Source organism: Nylanderia fulva, unplaced genomic scaffold, assembly GCF_048542155.1.
Source record: "Nylanderia fulva isolate GAGA-0341 unplaced genomic scaffold, ASM4854215v1 Scaffold165, whole genome shotgun sequence".
Taxonomy (NCBI): domain Eukaryota; kingdom Metazoa; phylum Arthropoda; class Insecta; order Hymenoptera; family Formicidae; genus Nylanderia; species Nylanderia fulva.
Genome location: NW_028189890.1, coordinates 199,529 through 206,009, shown reverse-complemented (window position 1 = coordinate 206,009; position 6,481 = coordinate 199,529).

Genomic DNA, 6,481 nt, shown 5'->3' with positions numbered 1-6,481 from the left:
TTAGGAATAGGGCCCAACGAATGGTGAGATCTGCTAAGCAGAATTATTATATTGAGGCATTCGCTCGCGAGGATAGCGCCGCCGCTACTTGGAGTAGACTTCGACACTTGGGCCTTGTTGTCGGGACGAAGAGTGTCAAAAAGTCTGGCTCTCACTGTTGAAGAGCTGAATGAGTTCTTTGTGGATAGTGCGGCAGAGATCGAAGGGGACGCTGACGGAATGGAGTCCACCAGTCTTCTTGATGCAGGGTTCGACAAGGGCAATTTTTACTGGAGTTATGTCACACCTTGTGCTATTGGCAAGGCGCTCTCTAGGATGAAATCTAATGCCGTGGGGTCTGACGGTATATCACTCCGTATAATTCGACTGGCGTTGCCTATCATCATACCGGTATTGGAGCATGTCTGCAATTATTCACTTACGTGTGGGATCTACCCTGAAGCCTGGAAATCGGCTCTGATTTGTCCTGTTCCCAAGATCAAAATCCTGTGCTAGCCAACCATTACCGGCCGATTGCGATCCTACCTACTCTGTCGAAGATGCTCGAGCGTGTGGCGTGTGATCAAATCCGTGAATATTTGAAGAGGAAAGGTCTTCTGGATCCTAGGCAGTCGGCATACAGAAGAAGTCATTCGACGCAGACTTGTCTGATTGGTGTGATGGATGAGGTGCGGCGTGCTGCAGATGAGAGGAAGATCACGATATCAATCTTTTTTGATCTTTCAAAGGCGTTCAACAGAGTCCAGCACCATATTTTGGTAAGGAAGCTTAGAGGATTGGGATTCTCTAGTTCCTCGCTCAGGTGGATGCAGTCATACCTTGCAAAACGGTCACAGGCGGTGAGAGATGGAATTGCAAGCGTCACTTCTTCCTTTCGGGCTACGCGTGTAGGGGTCCCCCAGGAATCAGTGCTGGGACCACTGCTGTTTACCCTGTACCTAACGGAGTTCCGTGATGCACTGGCACATTGTAAATATAATTTTTATGCGGATGACTTACAGATCTATGCACACTGTGAACCGAGGGACCTTGTTGGGGTAATAGACAGAGTAAATCTGGACATAACCTCTGTCCTCACTTGGGCTGGGACTAATGGTCTAATTTTCAATGCAGCAAAGACGCAAGCTGCTATACTGGAAACGTCATGTAGGTGACGAAACTATCGAATACTCTACGCATATCAAATACCTGGGTGTGACTATAACCAGTAATTTATCATGGAGCAAGCATGTCACTTCAGTGACTAATAAGATCCGATCGACCCTCTATTGGCACAGATTAATAGACAGATCGCCAAAGGCCTGCCTAAAGAAGAGACCGCCACCTTCGTGCAATAGACTTTACCCCTTACCGACACACTTTGCCCCTGGTTCGAGTCCGTGCTAAATTTCGTCACAAGACTTTGCCCCTGGTGCGAGTCCGTGCTAAATTTCGTCACAAGACTTTGCCCCTGGTGCGAGTCCAGGCTAAATTCGTTCGACATTACCAACAGACTTTGCCCCTGGTGCGAATCCAGACTAATTGATCATGAGACCAATTTGAGAGATTTGGCCCCCGTTGTGTGTGTGTGTGTGTGTGTGAGAGAGAGAGAGAGAAAGAGAGAGAGAATTTAACATATGCATATATATATATAAAATTTATTAAATGTTAAAAATATATTTTTTACACATAAAATGTTTTTTATTGAAATAATTACGATTTTAAATGTGTGATATAACACAGTGTTAAAAAATTTTTAATTAAATTTTATTAAAGAAAATTACTTGAAATTTTTTACATTAAGAATTTAAAGGCTCCTTATTCTCTTGTAGAAATTTATTACTACGCCAATTAATCACTTATTTCGAGTATTTATAATACTATAATATACAGTAATTTAAGTATTCGAAATAAAAGTGATTAATTACTCGAAATAAGTGATAAATTGGCGTTACTAGTGATAAATTTCTATAAGGGTTAAAATAAAGTATAAGAGATAAATGGGCTATATGTGAGCAGTATGCGAAATGTGAAATGTAAGACGCATATTGAAATTTAATTTTTCGATATAATTTTCAAAAATGTACACGAGGTACAAAAAATTAGCTTAGACATTTGTAAGACTTAAAATTGGGATTAATTCTCAATTCTATTAATTAAATTTCGATATAACACACCTTACATCCGCGCACGGCTCACATATAGCCCATTTATTTCTTAGTGCAATTTTTAAGTTCCTTATTTTTCACAAAGTTCACTTTTTTACGTTATCAAATATTTTTGGTACATGTTTTCAAGAATTTTATATTTTTACTTACCGCAGTTTCTTATCCAAATGTAAAATTTTTTATCGCAGTCTATAAAAAATTGAAACAATTTACAATTTTATGATATGATATTATTATTATTACAATTTCTATATATATGCACATCTGTCAAATATCGTGATTTATTTCACATTATTATCTATTTTAATAAAAAAAAAACACTTGCAACAATCAAAAATAAACCGCCTGCCGCGAACGGAAAATGCCAAGAAAGCACGCAATTTCCGCGAATCTCGTAATTTTTTTGAAGAATCAACAATTTCAACAAAATTGTAAATTCTTCAAATCACTGCACAAGTATAATTCACAATAATAATTTTCAGTAATTACGATAAAAAATCGTATACTGAAAACCGCAAACAAAAGTGCAATGGGAATAAGAGTAAAGTCTGTGATAAAATTAATTGGCAATAGAAAATTAATAATTTTCAAATAGAAAAATTTTGAAATTACCGAGGATTTACAAATAATAAAGTAAAAATATGAAATAATTTGTTTTTAAATAATTTATGTTTTCCAATTTTGCTCGCGGAGAGGATCTTTAAAACAAGATTTTTAGAAGAGAAGACCTTTAAAATATAAAGAGGCGAAAACGTTGGAAAAATTAAAGCGCGCGTTTAAACAGATAAACGCAATGAAATAGATACGCAATTGTTTTTACTCATCGCTGTAAGCTCACAAGCTTCTGACGTTCTTGAGTGACCACGTCGCGACCGTGTCACAGAACGAATTCCCATTGTGCTTTCGTTTGCGATTTTCAATTCTTACGATTTTTTTGTTATTATTGAAAAATATTGTGACGTGTGTGTGTGTAGTGATCCGATTTTACGAATCTACAGTTTTAACGAAATTGTAGTTTCGATAAAATCACGAGATTCGTATAGAAATTCGCGGAGATAGTGTGCTTTGTCGGTTCGCGGCCGGCGATTTGTTTTCGATTTTTGCAGGTATTTTTCGTGGATCAAAATGGATAACAATAATGTGAAGAAAATGACGATATTCGACAGATGTGTATACAAAGACTGTAATAATATTAAATCAGATAACTGTAAATTGTTTCGTTTTTCACGGAAGACTGATGAAAGATTTGACATTTGGATAAGAAACTGTGGTAAGTAAAAATACAAATAATTTCTCTTCTTCTTTTATGTTTTATTGGCTTTTGCTGACCTGAAATTAGAAGTCTTATCTTGTCGATTATTGATCTTCAATTAATAAAATTCTTGAAAATATATAAAATATTTGACGACAACGAAAAAAAATTAATTTTGTGAAATATAAAAAAACGAGTGTCTTAAAAATTTCAAGTAACTTTATTTAATAAAATTTAATTACAATTTTTTTAAGTATCTTATCAAGGAGAGGTCGTGGTTGACTCTTCACCGATCTCTTTTTGATAAATTTGTATTAAAATTAAGTTGATCTGTGTTCGAAATTTTCTCTCTCTCGTCTAATGCACCTTGTAATATTTTTTTATTCTTGTAATTTAGAGAAATTTTTATGTTTGTTATAAGACTTAAAGAAAGATGCATGTTTGATCAGTGCTACTAGCACAGCGGGATAGCACAAAAATATTATAATAATTTAGAGATCCCCTAGATTCAAAATTTGAGCTGTCATAATTATTTTTGTTTTTTAAGTTAAAAAAATTTTTATTATTTTGTATATCATGTTATATGCATTATTTGTTACGTAGAAATAAATATTCAACATATATTTATTGTTAGATATATACGCATAATCTCTTCATACCTGTATATTTAAAATACATACAATAATCGTAACATAAATAAAATATTTTTAGAAAGAAATTTTTTGTTTTCATTATTTGTATCAACCGGTGCAATGTAATTAAAAAATAAACAAAAACATTTTTATGTCTTACTTCTTTATTTATTTTATTTCTTAATTATTTATTATATCTTTAAAAAGTAAAAATATTTTTCAAAATATTTCTCTGCAAAAATATTATCTTTATATTACAATTATTTTATGTATTTTAAATATGTGAGGAAATATATGCGTATCTAACAATAAATATATGCCGAATATTTATTTCTACGTAACAAATAATACATATTACATGACATATAAAATAATTAAATTTTTTTTTTAATTAAAAAAAAATCATGACAGCTCAGTCTTGAACCTAGGATCCCTAAATTACTATTCTTGTGCTCTGCCGCTGCGCTAACGGCACTGATTGAACATGTGTCTTTCTTTAGGTCTTATAACAAACATAAAATTTCTTTTTAATATCAAGTATAAAAAAATATTACTTACAAGCGTATTGGATGAAAAGCTCGATCACGAATCAATTTATCGAACAAATTTAATTACGCATTATATAAACTGTAGAATTATTTAAACAGGTAATGAAAAGTTACATAAGTGGTCCCCGGCATCAATACAAAAGGCGGGATTATGTGCAGCCCACTTTAATAAAGAAGATTTTATAAGCAAAACGAAATTACATATTAGAAAAAACCCCTTACCATGGGCTTCAAAGGATATTGAGATTCCAGAGCTTGTCGAAGATATAACTGAAGAGATTACAGAAGAAAGCAGAACAAATGAAAATATACTACAAAATGTTAATTCAGAAAATGAAGACTGCATTTGAATGGAAGTCGAAACGCATACCGATTTAGAAGTAAACGTAGAAGAAGCAGAACATCATAAAAATCAAGTGGCCACAATAAAAATGGCCCCTAAGAGATGTTATCCTTCCGGAAAAGAACTTTTCTGTAATTTCGGAGATGACTTCGCAGACGATGAGTGGTTTAATAATGAAAATCTTCCACTATTTTTGGATAATTATTCGCAAAAAGAAGTAAAAGCGAACACGATAAAAAAGCGAATAAAAAAAACCGCAAAAAAAGTCTGCTCCTAAAAAATATATAATGAAGATGAATTGTCCGAAATTGAAAAATTAAAAAAAGAAAATTTGAGATTAAAAAAACTTCTTATGCAGAAGAAGAGAAAACAAAAAAATATAACTGCTATGTTGCAAAAACGTAATATTGCAATTCGGAAAAACAAGAACGTTTGCAAACACAGTGTTGATGAATTTTTTTTTAGATGGAAAGAAATGTCAAAAATCAGTTGCGAGAACTATGATAAAACTTCAACTACATAAGGGTCGAAAAGAATACACAAAAGAAGAAAAAGATTTAGCAAAAACAATGTTTTATTATTCAGCAAGTGGATATTCACGGATGAGAAAAGCTGGACTAAATCTTCCATCGGAATCTTCTGTTAGAAATTGGATATCTGAAACAGAAATTCGACCAGGATTTTGCGAAGAAATATTTAATAAAATTCAAGAAAATTTGTCCAAACTACCACCTTCTCAAAGAGTTGACTGTTTAAAATTCGATGAGATGTCAATAAAAAAATTTGAAGAATACAGCCGAAAATATGATATCATCGAGGGAATAATAGATCTCGGACCCCTAGGACGACACAATGAACCAGCAGGACATATTCTACTATTTTGCCTTGATAGTATTAATGCGGAAAATCCTTGGCGGCAAATAGTAGCATACTTTTTGACTGGAAAAAGTTCAACACATAAGGAGATTATTGAACTCACTGAGATATGTTTAAAGAAATTAAAAGATGTAGGAGCAAATGTACAGATAATCACATGTGACCAAGGTGGAGCAAATAGAAAAGCTTTTAATATTCGGCAAATTTCTCCACATAAACCGTCTTTTTCATTAAACAATGAAACTTATTTTGGTTCTTTTGATTGGCCTCATCTTATCAAGCGGTTGATTAGCCAGTTAAGATCTCATAAATATATTTATGTGAATGGCGAAATTATTATGTCTTTTCATGACTTATTTGCAACATGGCAAATTGACAGAAAATTAAATACTTCAAATTTATTGAATCACATTACCTACGCGCACTTTTACCCAAACAATTTTGAAGTCATGAATGTGAAAAGAGCATTTTAAATGTTAAGTGCAAGATTTGCTGCAGCAATATCAACAGCAGGCCAAAGCAATATGTTAAAAAGTTCTTCATGGAAAGCATCTGCAGAATTTGTTTACAAAATGAATAAAGTAATAGATGCTATGAATGTATATTATTTAAATAATTGGATAGGAGTAAGGGGTCCGTTATCAGATGATAATTCAATGGTTGAAGAATTATTAAAGTCTTTT